At 41.4% G+C, this 15264-nt stretch overlaps 1 protein-coding gene across 4 annotated transcripts in view; it reads left to right on the top strand.

The window, feature by feature from the left end:
- The window catches only part of ERBB4 (erb-b2 receptor tyrosine kinase 4), a 626958-nt gene that overhangs the window by 202354 nt on the left and 409340 nt on the right, over positions 1 to 15264 (top strand). The window lies entirely within an intron of this gene.

The following is a 15264-nucleotide window of genomic DNA, read 5'->3' as shown; positions in this document are numbered from 1 at the left end:
GGAGAGGATCCCCATCTTTTGCTTGTGCTGCTCTGTTTCTAGATGTTTCCAAGCACGTATATTAATATGTTCCCATAAGAGTGATATGATATACATATAATTTGAAGAAGACTCAAGGACAAAAAGTACTCACCACTTTACCTAGCAAGAGTCTAAAACCTTGGAGAAACACGATCTGCTGCAGAGCTGTCCAGGTACATGGTGGGGACTTTCTAAAGAGCAGGGAGGGAGGAGAAGCAGCTCTAGGTGTCCATGCTTGCCTGAATCACAATAGCAGTATGTTTTTTTCCCCCTTATTCCAAAGGAGGGGAAGGCGAGGGAAGGACTGATGGACCAGGGGAGGTGAAACCATGTGAGCATTTATTGCCTGTGTGGTTGGTTTCATGTTTCCGTGGCAACATGCCCTGTGTGGTTTGAGATCCAGGGTGAAATGGTACCTGTTGTGTCTGTGAGAGGCAGGGCAAAAAATATGTTCCATGAAGCTAATAAAAAATAAGTTTGCTTCAGGCACAATTGGTTTTTAAACTAGATTTACATGATAGGCATATGGCTTATATGGAGATAGAGACCTGAGGAGTAACTGAGGCATGTTATGGTTTGGTCTTAGTTCAAGTGACACCAGGAGGGGAAATGCAGAGTAAAATAATCCCATTTAACTAATTTTCTGAATAAATTAATGTAAGTGCTATTTCTAGTGCAGAATTTGAAGTGAATAGTGATGGTTGAGGGCTATGAATGAAGGAAGCACTTCTTGTGGAAAAAGATAATGTTTTGAGGGAGCCAGTATAGAGAAAATGTACAGACAAATCTTTTGGGCTGTGCCTTCCTTTTTCAGCTGATTGTCTTCTTTTTCCTGCTGTTATCACTAAGTCCATTAGGGGTATCTCTATTTTTGCTATTGGGCAGAAGCTGAAAACTTTAGCGCACAGTACTGAGTTCATATTGAAGAGCTACTCAGCACCCATTAATTCACTTAAACAAGAGCTGAATTTTCAAAATTCCGTGGTTCTCGGCACTTCCCAGATCTCAGATGCCTCTCTGCTAATAAGAAATTCTTAAAAAACACAGCCATCTATTCAGGTGCCTAAATAGGCATTTATCTTCTCTGGAAGTATGTTCTGCAATGTTGTGGGGGTTTTTTTGGTGTGGTTTTGTTTTGTTTTGTTATTTTTTTCCAGCATCATGGCATGGGGGAATGTAAAAGCACGTGCTTGCAATGGCGTGGAGTGAGACGAGTGACAGGGCTGGCTGGTGAGACGGGACGCTCGGGAGCCCAGCTCCCCAGCCTCTGGGCTGTGACACTCTGCACAAGGTGATGAAAAGCCATGAGCCCAGCATCACAAATCCTGGCATTAGCAAAGCTCTTTCTGTATAAAAGAGCTTTTTAGTGTGATTGAAACCATTGCTACCTCCTGTAGCAGAGGTTCTTCAGTTGTTGGATTGCCTCAGTCTTGAGTTTTATAAGGTGCCCATATCTGTGCCACCTAGGCTAACCCACGTGGGAAGTCTTTCAATGATGGAAAGAAGGTTTTGTGATCTCCACTGTCTGTTGTAATAACATATTTTTACAGTATGGGACAAGGCACTTCAAGACCTGTTTCTGTGAGGGGCTGGGACCTCCCTTTCGTGTGTTTGGTGGCTGATGTCATCTCCCTGGAAATGGAAGGATGTTGTCTCCCCAGGGAGCTTCTCTGGTCCCATTTGTGGCCAATTTGCCTTGCTTTCCCATCATCAAGGATGGCAGGTTTGGGGTGTGTGGTCCTTTGCCTGTCGTACTCTGAATTCCCAAATACTGAGCTGGCAGACTGGTTGTTCCCCAAAATATTAAACCTTAAATCACTCCTATACCACTAAGTCTGAAGCAATTAAAATCTTTTCTCCTCCTCTGCTAATTAAATTCGTTTGGAAGCAGACGTAGCAGTCTCAAAGGACCATCCTTTTAATTTCCCTTCGATGTGTAGCAATTAGCCAGGGTTTGTTGCTGGCTGAAACAATGAGCTCACTGAATAGGTTGGTGTGTTAAGTACAGCAAGAAAGTTGTAGGGCTCTAATGGGCGAATGTAGTGCGTTGTCAGCCAGGGCTTGACATAAACTGCTTATTGTCAGGTAAGCAATGCCTGGGGAAGCCCTTTCCCTCTGGCACAGGCTGCTGGGATCCTGTTTTAATCAGCTTTTAAAGGAAAACTGATTTTTAAAAAAAAAAAATTGTTTTGTTTTGTTTTTTCCTTTGCCCTCACAATGTGTCAGATATCAATCCTGGATTGCCCAGAGAGACAGCTGTGTTTTTTCAGGGCTGCATGAAGCATTCTTGTGGTGTAAGTAATTTCTGCATTGTCTGGACTACTCAGTTTTTCATCATAAAACGTAAATCTAGAGCCTTTTTAAGGTCCTTTTTTTTTTTTGTTTAAGTCTTTATCACTTGGCAGGGATATAAAAAGTTAATAACAGATTTATAATTTTATTAGCATTTATGCTGCAAATGCAATAGAGTTCCCCAGCCTGAGTTTAATGCATCTTTAAAGTCCTTTTTATTATCTTGTTAATTCCCAACAGTGCCATTTTATGGAAATGTGTATTATGGTATATTTTTTTTCTAGAGGAGAAACAGTGGTTTAGATCCAGGTGATGCAAATGTGGGGGGTTTTGGTTGGGCTTTGTTTTGGTGATAGTTTGTATTTGAGTTTTAGTGGCTTTTTTTTTTTTTTTTTTCCTTTTAAACAGGAGGAGGGCATAATTCTTCATTTTGACTTTCCCGAAAGTGATTGTTTTATCATAGTATTTTATCATAGTATTTCAAGTACTTTTGAGAGATGGCGGTAACAAGGAGCAGGCATTCGGGGTTATCCTTTTCAGCAGAGAACACGGCTGAGTGCTGGGCAGGTGTGAACACTATATGCACAGTGGGAGCACATGACAAAAAAACCTCTTGGTGACCCAAACCTGCCCATTCTCTTCTGTTTTCTGTCAGACTTGGCCCAGCTCACACACAGGTTGGGTGCTATTTTTCTTTTTCATAGGTCTGTCTGTCAGATATGAGGTCCCTTACTCATACATTTATTTTGAAAAATGCTCTTTGATGTTAACAAGATATTTTGACTGACCTTGACTTTTTCCACACCCCGAGGATGGAGAAATATTTCTAAAATAAATCTCATTTTCTCATTCCATTGGCAAACTGAAAATGAAAATACTTTGACGGGGGAGCCCTGCATATGTGTCAATATGTTCGAACTGTAGGATTATGCCCATGTTATTTTTATTGTTCATATAACAAACAGGATGGTGTAAATTAAAGGTGTATGGTAGCTGTCACACCCTATATAAGTGCTCTTCATTGCCTGTATAGTCACCCATCCACGGTTCCATGTGGGAGCAAAAGAATTTGTGGTGGTGGTTCTGTTTTGCACATAGCAGTAACTGGCAGCAGGCTTGTGCGATGAAATAGATTTGAAACATTTTCCGTATCGCTAATTGTAATTTCAAAGGCCTCCTCTGTGACAGAGCCTACAAAAGGGAGCTTTAATAAAAACTATCATTAGCCTTGTGGATCAATATGGTTTAGGAAATACAAAACAACTTCAGTTGTTTAAAAATAGGAAGAGCCAGAGGGGGTTCCCACCTCCGCGCTGAAAGCAAATCACAGGATTGATCTGTCTGCGGTGTAACTGCAAAATTTGCAGAAAACAGGTGAACCAGCTGGGAATATAAATGAAGTGACTCTGCGAGCCGGTCCCTGCATTGTTCTCAGCCCTCCTGGGAAACTCACTGCGGGGGCTCCGCAAATCAGCGGGTCGGTGCTGTTTGGGGGAGTAGGAGGGGAGTTAATGCCTCTCCCAGCATGGCCTTGTTGCATTTCTCTTTCTATTAATGTTTTCTTATCGTCTCTCTCCCGCTACCAAATCAGAACAGTTTCTCAGGTAAAACGCAAGCCAAGGAATCCATCTGTGAACACAGCACAAGTCACAAAATGAGAGAGAACCCAACTGGAATGATCCCGGTAGCCTAGCCCTATGTCAAGGATGAAAAAAAAGAGGACACGTGAGCTTCTGAATGTTTAAAATACATTGAACGGTTGTTTGGGGCTCAGTAAAATGTTCCCCAGCTAATTTACACAGTGTTTTTAAAAGATGGAGCCAATTTCAAATAGTGTGTGATTGCAAATTGAGTCCATCTTTTTGAAGCACCCTGTACTTTGGGGTTACTGAAATAATCTCTGCGAGTTCCATTTCTGTTTACTCTTCAAGGTTAGAGTTTTACATCCTGCTATGAAACACATTTCCCCTGCTCTCCTTGCACACCTGCCTCCAAAATGACTGTAGGCTTCAGCGTGGCAGCTAGCGTATCCCCAACACTTCAATAGGAAGAAGAATTTGGCTTCATTTATACAGTCCTAAAATTACATTTGGCTCTTTGAAGGCAAGTGCAAGGCTGATGTGGCCCCCAGTGAAAATGAGTTTGACACCCCTGGTTTAGAAATTTAGCATTATTTTGAAGCATGACTGTTTGTCTGTGGCAAAGCAGCAGAAGGTCCACAGGGATCGTCCTGTGAACCTGTCTGTGTGATATCCTGATACACACTTTACTGTTAACATTTGTTGCATGCACGCTTTATGCAGAGCACAGTAAGAGCCTTCCTAAGATCACAGCTATGCCATTCGCTGGGCTTTTCAGGGATTAAGGTCTGTAGACTTTCCTTTTTGGTATTTATTAATGAGCGATTTATGAAGGCAAGCACTCGGTCCTCCACCGTTAACTCCCTATCGTATTACAATCCTTCCCAGCCCACAGAGATGCTTTCCAGGAAAAATGCATTGGGAGTAGGACAACAGCAACACTGATTTTGATGCATCAGTTTCTCTTGTGAGAATGAACGTGGCCAGCTGTAGTTGTCCGAAGAAATTTGAATTACCTGGTAGCACTGGGCTCCTGTGTTTTCTTTACCGTAACCCACTGGAACCAAAGTTTCTCTCCTAAGTGTCACATTACTTCCAGGCAAGGAGGAATTTTTGATTGAGTTGTTCTATTTCTATCTCAGCTTGCCAGTACTGAATCAGCGACTTATTTAAACTGGCATTTGAGCTTGCCAGTAGAATCCCAAATTAAAACGTCAGGGTGATGAAAGCCATCTTTGTCTTGACCAGGAAAGAAACTGTGGCATCCCAGGACTAAAAATGTGAATTTCTGTGGGCTGAGCACATGTCTGAGAGAGTTTATTTACTGAAGCAGTGGCCAATCCTGTGAACCCGGGATTCTTCCTGGTCTGGTAACGAATGTCAAACCAGTGCATTAAATCAGCTTATGGGAAAACTATCTTTATTCAGCTGCAAGTCCAACTTGGAAAGTTATGTTTGAAAGATACTAATTAATGTTTTGCAGTGCATATGAAATCAATTACAAATTACTATAGAACTGTGATAAACTCATTGAAGGCGCCTAACTTCCATGATGTGCATGTCCCTGTGTGGATCAGTCCAGGTGCTCGGTAGCTCAGGAAGCAAGGAACAGTTCACAGTTTGGATCCTAGACCTGTCAAGGAAAAACTGAAATCTAAATAAACCTATATTCAGAAGCCAGGAAGGTTGACTTCAGTTAGATTTAAGAGTTGCTGAAATATAATTTTAAGTACTAAGATGCCCATGCCAGGCTCCCTCTCTCACCAGTGGATACCTCTAAGGTTGATTTTATCCCAACCAAAACCATCATTTAAAGCTGAATTGTCTCCTCTCAGTAGCATGCTCAATTCCAGACTATAGGCAAAAAGTTCCTAGAAAAGCACAGAAAGCATCCCACTCATCATGTTATTAAGACATCTTTGATTGTATTATGGCATTTTAAGAATCACTAGCCTAAAGATACACAAGCAAGCATGACCGTTTAATCCATAATTAACCTCTTTACTGAAGGCTTTATATAGATTATAATAATATATTACGGAGTTTCTGTGGTTTCTCAAGGCATGCTTAAATATCGTAATCTCCTGTTATGTATTCAGTGAACTCATTGGCATTTGTGTAGTAGAGAATAACTGAGGGAAATGGTCTTATCTTGCAATTTAGTATCATTTACTGGAAGCTGCCAGGGTTTATATCTGAAGATGACATTCTTACACAACTGTTTCTTTAAACCTCCTTTTTTTAAATACTACAGCATAGTATTTCAAGACAAAAATTCAGACTTCTCTGAGTCTCTGAAAGCTCCACAGATAAGAAATATTGCACACCATTAGGAAAGATACTATAGATCGGCTAGGGCTTATGTAATAATATCAGTGATGTCTCAAAGACTTGGGCCTTTGAAAATGCTTGATGTCAGGACATCTTATCTTGAAGATCTAGTGTTCATGACATCATTTTTCATAGACTTGTTTTAAAATATGAAATGGTTACTTTTCCTATTTCTAACTTTTCCTTTGTTAAGAGCAACAAATATAATAAATTATTCCATAGATTGTTTTTCCTTTTGTTGTTCTAAGATATTTTCTCTTTTCTCTGGCCATGGTTTTGCAGAAGAAATAAGAAAAACATGACAAAAACTGCCCTATACTTATACCTTTTTTATGCCTTTGCCGTTACTGGCTAACAGAAAGGAAGATGATGTCAGTCGTACACCTTTTCTTTCCACAGTAAATTAGGTGAGGGGAAAAAAAGAATCCCTAAACTGGAAAAATTTACTTAAAATTCTTAAATTGAGTAACAACACATGCAGTTTTATTTAAAAAAAGAAAAAAAAAAAGGCAAAGCTTGATTTTTAATAGATGACCAGCTTTAGTAATGCTATCTGAACACAAATGTGGGATCTGAACCTTTCTGTATTTGTCCTCTGATCCAATGTGGCACCTGAGACATAGAGCCGTTTTTCATGAGACAAACACAGAGCCTGTATCTGGGTCTAAATGTGCCTCGCTTAAAGCACGTTACGAGTCGCTTTGAAGCCAGTGGAATTACTCAAGTGCTTTAATGGAAGCACATGCTGCAACACCTTGTTGTATTGAGAGGGCAATATACAAGTCCAGGAGCCACCCTCCTTTATAGTTCCATCAGAATAGCTAAATTCTTTATTCTCTTGAGCGGTTTCTGTTTCTAGTGCCTTTGATGCAAAAATACAGTGTCGCAGAGAGAAAATAATAGCCACAATTAAATCTTTCGAAGCTCCTCTGCAGCTGGGAGCGTGGCAGATATTCCTATTGGCACTCTGATTATTGTAGCAGAGCACTGGAACAGGCAGGCGGTCCTAATATTATCAGCGATGGCAGAGTATTATCTGAAATATTCAAAGAACAGCTGTGGTGTTTTGGCTATTGCAATCTTGATTGTGTCAGCATAGATAGATTTCTTTCTGTTTTTCCCGGAGAACATAACAGTCAAATGAAACCTGGCTAACTGCAGCCTTGGGGCTGAGTTGGTGTTCTTTTACCTGAGATGTGATTGCAATTTTTGACAGGAAGACTAATGCGTGTTTTATTGTTGTGTATTTAAATTTGATTTGGGGGTAGAGGGAGAGAACATTTTATTAAAAAGGGAAGGAGAATAGCTTCTTCAAATATTTCCGGTTGCTCCTCAGGCAGACTGTGGAAGAGAAGACAGGGAGATCCAGGCAGTGCTTTTTGTTTGAGTGGTTTCTGTAATAATTCCAATCCAATATAGACGTTGGTTAAACAAGACCATTTAAGTAACGGCTTAAATCCACCCTGGTTTAGCAATTCAGTGAAGCTAAGCACCAGATAAATTGCGCCTATATTTTGCAGCAGCGAAGGTTAAAATCACGGTGTTCCCCTGTCCGAGCAGTTTGGAGCATGGTGGAAAGGTGTGTGCAATGCCCATCTCTTGCACACAAGGCAATACTTGCTCCATTCAGTGACAGCTGTGGAGAAAACCCCTCTGAGCTCCCACTGGCTGAACATACTTGCCCCCCTTCATTGACAAAGGGAGTGTAAGATGCTCCTGGTTTGCAACAAGGAGCTGTGGTGCAGTTTCCTTCTGGCTCCACCTGACCCCTGGCAAAAGTATAATTCTGTGGCTCTTTTCTCCTACATATAGAATAAGGATGTGGTTCGGCCATGTAAAGTATTTTATGAGTCTTATTTGTCGCAGACTGAGCACGGGGAGAGTATTTCTCCCATGGAGCTTGAGAGGTCCAAGACATCTGGTGTTGCTGCCATCCAGTGTAATACCTGGAGCTGAGCTTCCGAACCAGCTGAGAAAATTCATGGGGGTTTTGGGAAACAGATTTTGAATTTCCTAATAGTTCTTTTCTTCTGGAGAACATCTGATTTCAGAGAGAAAAAAAGGGGGTTCAAGGCTTTATATTCTGAAATAAACACTTTGTATATTAAGGTTACATATGTAAGGTGTGCTGTATGTAGGGACAGTGTTCCCATAAACAACTCAGGATCCTTTTAGAACAGGATTTTGGAATTGTGATTTATCATCTTAGGGGCCTACGTGCATTTTCTAAGGGGGTCCATAAAATGCAAGTAAGAAAAGAGGCTTGCTGTTAACAGACATAAATTTTCTGTATGTAGTTGCAAGCTTCCACTGTAAAAGCTTTTTTTCTAGAGCCCACAAACTGGAAAAGATTAAACCTACTTTTTTGATAACTTGTAATAATAACAATTATTGTTATTGTTGTTATATAAGAGGAAAGAATGCACAAAGTGATTCCGGCTTCATGGTTTGGTTTGTATACGGTTGGGAGCAGGCTGTCTTTGCCTTGAAGATCCATACATACAAGAGCTGAACACAGGTGGCACTGGCCAAAATCTTAGGAGCATTTTTATTTTTTAAATAGGTGAAACTCCTTTAGGTCCAGTAAAAATAAAATACAAATCCTGTATGACTTGGCAAGATGGAGACGGGTGTGAATCATCATTGAGTCAGATGTGAGCCATTGAAGTAAATGGAGTTTCAACAATTTACAGCTCGGTTCAATCACCAGTTGATACTGTAAGAAGCACTGTCATTCCTTTGCCTCGGTAATAACTGCGGCAGCACAGGCAGTTCGCTTGCTCATTTTCTGGGCTTAGAGTCCCAGTATTCATCATGAAGAGGAGTACTAGACCTTTTTTTATTTTTTAAGGGAGAAGGTGGATGGGTGTGGGCAGGAGGGACAGGCAACACCTGGCACTGTACATGCCATTTGTCTTTCACTTTCCAGGATCTTCTCAATCCTCAAGGCAGGGTGACCTCTAGCAGCCTCAAAATGAAGGAGTGACAAATGATTTTTTTCTTTTATGAGATATGCAATAGAGATGGCTAATAAATATAATACTCTGATGGGCAGAGAGCTCATCTGGACATGAGGGAAGTGAAGAACATGATCCCAGTTGCAAGCTGCTCATGAACAATTTGCTGTTGCTCTCAGCTGCTTCCCTACCTCTTTGTCTCCCTGTAGCATGGGAGAGACAACGTAAAATAGGGTATCACTGCTGGAAATTGTAAGGAGAGGAGAAATGAGTGTTTGCAACCCTGCAGGTATTTCCTGTGGGTGCAGTGAGCTCCCCTGTCCTGTCTGTTCCTGGTGAGGTCCAGGTGCTACATCCAGGATGGGAGGGGAACTGTGCAAGTCATGGCTAATAGGAGCATCAGCCTGACCATAAGCTGTGAACGCAGAGATGTTTGTGAGCATATTCAGAATGGAAAGTGAGGTTTGATCCAACTCCTTGCAAATTTATGTGTGTTCATTGTTTTTACCCATTGTAAAATCCTGTAATTTGTCTGTAGATCCTTCTGGACTTAGATTTATATTTCCTGGGCATGAAGTGCAGGATTTTTCACCTTAAAAACTACTGGCAGTTGAGGGTTTCATGGATAACTAAGAGGGATTCAGCTACTTAGCTGCTCTGAAGTCAGAGGGGAGTCCCGTGGGTGTACAGCCTCAGGTTAGATTTCTGCAGCCTGGCTGGAAACTGTTGCTCTCACTATAGCTGAAGACATCAAGGAGAGGTGCCACCTGGCAGGTCTAGAAATGAGATGTTAAAATCTAATTATTAGAACTATTTAGTCACCATTTTTTTTAGGGAGATTTAAGCAGAAAAATACTATGGTTATTACTGCAGATGGAAAAAAAAGGTATCCCAGGTAGAGTGTGCTTCTAAGTATAATAGATTGAAAAAGAAAAATGTCTCTAGTCTGCATGAAATCTTGGTGCTGAGCTGGATCTGACTTATCCACATCCACGGACTTTGAGCTCCCTGTTTTCCCTTTGCTTCGTTGCCTGCAGTTGTCAGCTTCTGGCAAAGCCCATTGAAGTTGCTGTATTATTTTTTTTTTTTTCCCAAAAATTGTAAGCACCTTATAAACCAAACTAGAATCTGAGGTCTTTTCTATTAAAAATGGGTTTTCAATGATGGGGTAAATGCTCTCCCTAAGTATCATTTTTCTTGTCTGTTGTTTGAAAACCTGCTGTTTGGTGTTTTACTTCAGTCCTGCTTCTTTTCAGAAATGATTATGGATTTTTTTGATGCTTAGGCACTTGTACTTGGGGTGATGTGGCATACTTCTTGGTAAAGTCTAGCACTGTGAAAACTCCTCTGTAGGGTGCCCCCTGCATTCAACATTTCTCTTCCATAATAGTGATTAATGAATAGCACAACATTAAATTAGTTTTAGGCTTATTAGCAGAGCTGGTCGAGTGCAAAAACATTTAAAGGTGTATCATCAGTCAAGAATCAAATTTACGGTTGCAAATTGAACTTGCATTGTCTTTGGAGTTACGTGCAATCTAGTAATTTCCTTTATTTGCTAGCACAGCGTTCTCTGCTCCTGTGGAGTCAATACCTGCTTGTCGCAGCTCCTGCCATTGGGGTTCATAGCTGGTCAGATGCCACTTGCTCCTGTTGGTGTCTGTGACCCTGTCCCCTGCCCAGAGCTCTGTCCTTTGGCAGCTGGGCACTGGGGATGGCACCGGCTCGCACCTGGAGAGGCTGGTGCAGCACGAATATCATAGGGGACAAAGGCTTCCCTTTCAGAAGTATACAAAGAAGAACAACAGAAAAACCTTTGTGTGGGTTTTTTTTCCCCTCTCTCTCTCTTTTTTTCTTTTTCTTTTTCACCCTCCTTCCTTTCTTCCCCACCTCTTACCTTGGGAGCCTGCAGGCTCTCAAATGATTGTTGGCTCTAATTGGAAATTGAGTCCCTGGCTTTTAAAATCTTTTCATAAGACTCTCTCCTACTTCATTAAATCATTAAATGAGTTTAGCAGGTATTAGTTTTGAGCTTTATTAATTGTGACTTGTTTTTCATTATGAGATAATTGTCAGTCAAGAAACATAACTTCTGTAACATATCTGAGCAGACAAAAGTTTCCAGGAGGCAGGGAGAGGAAATACAGAAAGGTCGCTTGTGTAAAAACTTCTTTAAATAAATTCTTGCTGTGGCTGTTTAAGGATTCCTGGGAGGTACCTTGTTTGGGATGTAAAACCAGCAGTTTAAAAGCTTCTCTAAAGCATCAGGACCTCTGGCAGGAGATGGGTGGAGAACATGATGTGTTTATGGTTTGGATTGACTGTGAATGTAACCAGTCCTGCTGTCAACGGGAGATATTTCTGATTTCCAAGCTCTCTTGCTTAGGGTGATTTAGCAGCATGGCAGAGCTGTACAGCTTCTGGAAGGCTCAGTGTATCCTGAGGGCTGAAGAGAGACATTCAGTTAACTTTGAGACCTGGGGCTGCTTGCAGCCAAAATTGCTGTTTATTTTCACAGGATACACAAATTCTCGGTGTTCTGTGGGTCTCCCTAAGCCACTCAAAGTGCCTCCTGTGTCGAGGATCACAGCAAGGTGTATGAACGTAGGTGAACGTAGGGCACCGTGGGCTTGCCAGATCCTGCAGTGGTGATGGGAACGAGACTGGGGCCTGCCTGGGCTCTGTTGACAAGAGCAGTGCAATTTATCTTAAGCTATTTTCCCAGGACTTCTGGGAAACAAATTATGCATCATCCTAAAGATGCTTCTATGAAGCAATTAGGCTGTGTTAAATTATTTCTACTTTAGTGTGTAGCGCTTCCTTGGCAGAGACAGACCTTGATGCACAACTCCAGGGAGTGGAGAACAAATCCAAGCTGCAAACCTAGTCTGGAACTAACACCTGGTAAATACATTTTAAAGGTTTTTTGAGCCTCAGTTATTAGTCTAAACATAATTCATCCTTCCACTCAGAAGAAATTACAGTTGTAACGCTGACATTTGCAAGCAGTAGTGAGTGATACTAGTAGCCTCTGAACACCCATTCTTTACTGAAAATAGATTTCCCATTGCTAAGCGATAAGATACAATCTTTTCTGCAGATGACAGCTTCTGGAATATTAAAAAAATATATAGTTTCTGAGAATCCTGAGAATAAAAGATATGTGGTCTTTTAAGGGCTGTGTCTTGGAAACCACACTGCTGCCGTGTTTTCAGTAGCCTGGTATTTCATCTGTTGTTTAATGGGCTAACAGGGTAAAATATCACCCTGTAATGATTCTTGAATGTGTGTGGGTTTCTTTATAGCCTTTCATGGAGATCCAGACTTCTATTTTGTCCTGAAGAAGCTTCTAATATAAATGGGTAATAGATCAGTAAATCAGAGAAGACCTGTCGGTGAGGAGGCAGAAGGATGGAGCCTAGGGGAGAGCGGCGCAGGGGAGGGGACAGTGGTGGCTGCGAGTGGTGGCAGCTGCGTCTTGCTGAGCCCCTGCAGACATGGGGCTGTTCTGCACCTTCTCCTCCCTCACCAGCACCCGGGGCCCATCAGGGTGGGCAAGGGAAGGCTTGTTGGTCTTCAAGTGGGGCCGGAGGAAACAAGTGCATAGTCTCTAAACTGGGTAGCTCAAACTCATTTTTTTCAAGTACTCATGGGGGGGTTCACCCAGTAAACTTTTTCTATTCTGTTCTGCACTGTATTAATAGAAGTGGTTCATTAAAGTGCTTCTGCTGCAAATGTATTAATATCTAAAAGTCATTGTTGAGAGCAAACTTCAGAATTGGAGCTTAATCCTGTGTGTGGCAGGACCTTTCTGTAAAACATCTAGTGTGTTGGAATGGATATGAAAGCAAAGAATTTCTGTGTAACAGCCGTTATTAATTTGGAGGTTATGGGGGATGATAAGCTGAAAGCTAGGCATGAGCTCCTGCAAACAAAACTAGCATCATATTTGGTGCTACAAACAGAGTATCTCATGAGGGGGATGTGAAGCTGCCCCTCAGCTGTAGCATTTGCACCCAGTTTTGGGCAGACTGAAAGAAAAAGGGGAAGAAGGATGAGAAGTTTGGGGTAGAAGAGGCCTGGATTGGAGGGAGTAGTTCATGTCACGTGCGCAATAGGATGCTGCAGAGAAGGACATGAGTTGAGTCATGGTCTTACATACCAGCAAGAAGGACAGAAGTTAGGCGGATCTTGCCAGTGCTGAGGATTGCAAGGCATTGTAATAGATGGAGAGATTGTGGGATCTTCATCATTGGCAGAAATCAGGAACAGAAATGGTTTGAATAGGATTGTTTGATTGTCTCAGAGATGCCAGGATGTCTGTCAGAAACCAGTAGGGGTGAAGGTGGACTAGGTCCTGCTGTATGTAAGCCTGAGCAACATGCGAGTTAGAAAAGTCTGACTCTCACTTCAGGCACAGTCCTTGGTAACCATTGAAGAAGTTTCTTAAGAGTCACCACAGGTTAATAAAATCATTTTGAGATTGTTCTAATGTAGATGATGAGCATTTTTTGGAGACGTGATTTGCTTCTCGTTCCGCTAGTTGGTGACAGAAGCTGAGTTACTAGGTTAGGTTTTAAAAAAAAATCTCGCTTGTAATCTGTACTTATTCATCAGCAGATGCAGTTTCTTCTTCTTAAAGCTGATAAATATCTTTTGCTTATAAACCCAGGAAGAGAAATGGGTATTCTCCTGTGTGTACTTGGAAACCTTCTACCATAGACTTTGATTCACTGCAGTCAGTGGAGTTTGAGATTGTGCAAAGCCAAACAGCTTTTTTATGGAGTCAGTGCAAGTGTTGTTTTTAGGACTTTTTTATTTAGCATCTTCCTAGGCAAAGTCATCATTTCCCTCTCTGCTTGCAAACTGCACCAGAAGCTAAATGTTACATGCTGGAGTTAATCAAAAGGCTGGACCTGATGGAGTTCCCATCATCATCTTCAGCTCTCCTTGAAGGATGAAGATAGCAGCATTTAACTTAGCGGAGAGAGGAGAAAGAGCAAATACTGTGTTAGGGTTATTGTCCGAGAGATCTGTGTGCCTTGGCAGGCCAGCTTCTTTATAATCACATTGTAAGTGAGCAGAATGAGAGATCTGGCTGCAACTCTGAAGCCATTAGGAAGGAGGATTATTGTAATGAGTGCAGGCTGGTATGGAGAGCTCATCCTTCCAGTCTCTCTGTGCAACAACTGTGAGGGATCGCCCCCAAAATATGTCCCACTTTTGGCTGGCTGTCAAATCTAAAATGAAACACCTGTTTGCAAGATAAATTCATGGATATGAATGCTAGCTAGTGCTGACCACCCGCCAGGCTTTATGAACCTGCGTTTATTTGTGTGTGTGTATATATATTTAATACCTTTTTGTGTTTGGTTGGTTTGTGGTTTTTTTTTGTTTGTTTGCTTGTTGTTGTTTTTCTTTTTGTCTTTTGTTTGGTTTTGTGGATTTCATTTGGGTATTTTTGTTGGTTTGTTTTTCTTTTGGGTTCTCCCCTGAAGTCAGCTGTAGTAAGAGGTCAAGCAGTGTATGAATACATTGTGTACAAAGCATCGTGTCAGGGAATGGGAGTTGCTTATTTGCCTTGAATCTAGACCCCTCTGCTAGAAATTCAAACAAATGCCTGTGGTAGTTTTGGACTTTGCAGCTTGATTTTTCTTTTGCTGAGCCTGGGGTACTAAGAAGTCTTAAAACTGTCCCCTCCACAGGTACTCAACTGAGCTGGATGCCACTTCTCTATGCAGAGGGGAGGATTCAAGGTCAAACTTGATGGTACTACCTCATTTTCTGCTAGTTCCATTAGCATTCACAACTGAGACTCTTATTGTGTTTCAGTACTTACCTCCCTGCAGAAATATATAGGCTCTCCATGAAGATAGGATTCCATATGTACCCGCTTTCGGTGAAATCTGTTTATCTTCGCAGTTGGCCAAGAATAAATAAAACAGCCTTATGGTTCCCGTGAGTACACACTATATGCCTCGATTATTGGTGCATTATATTAGTAGCAGATGCTACATTCCCCCATATAAAAGGGAAGAAGATTTCTGAACAGTAAAACCAAATTTTTTGCTTATACACTGTAA

The sequence above is a fragment of the Columba livia genome, chromosome 7 (assembly GCF_036013475.1).
Source record: "Columba livia isolate bColLiv1 breed racing homer chromosome 7, bColLiv1.pat.W.v2, whole genome shotgun sequence".
In the NCBI taxonomy this organism is placed as follows: domain Eukaryota; kingdom Metazoa; phylum Chordata; class Aves; order Columbiformes; family Columbidae; genus Columba; species Columba livia.
The sequence above is the reverse complement of the archived record's forward strand: the minus strand, read 5'-3'. Positions and strand labels throughout refer to the sequence as shown.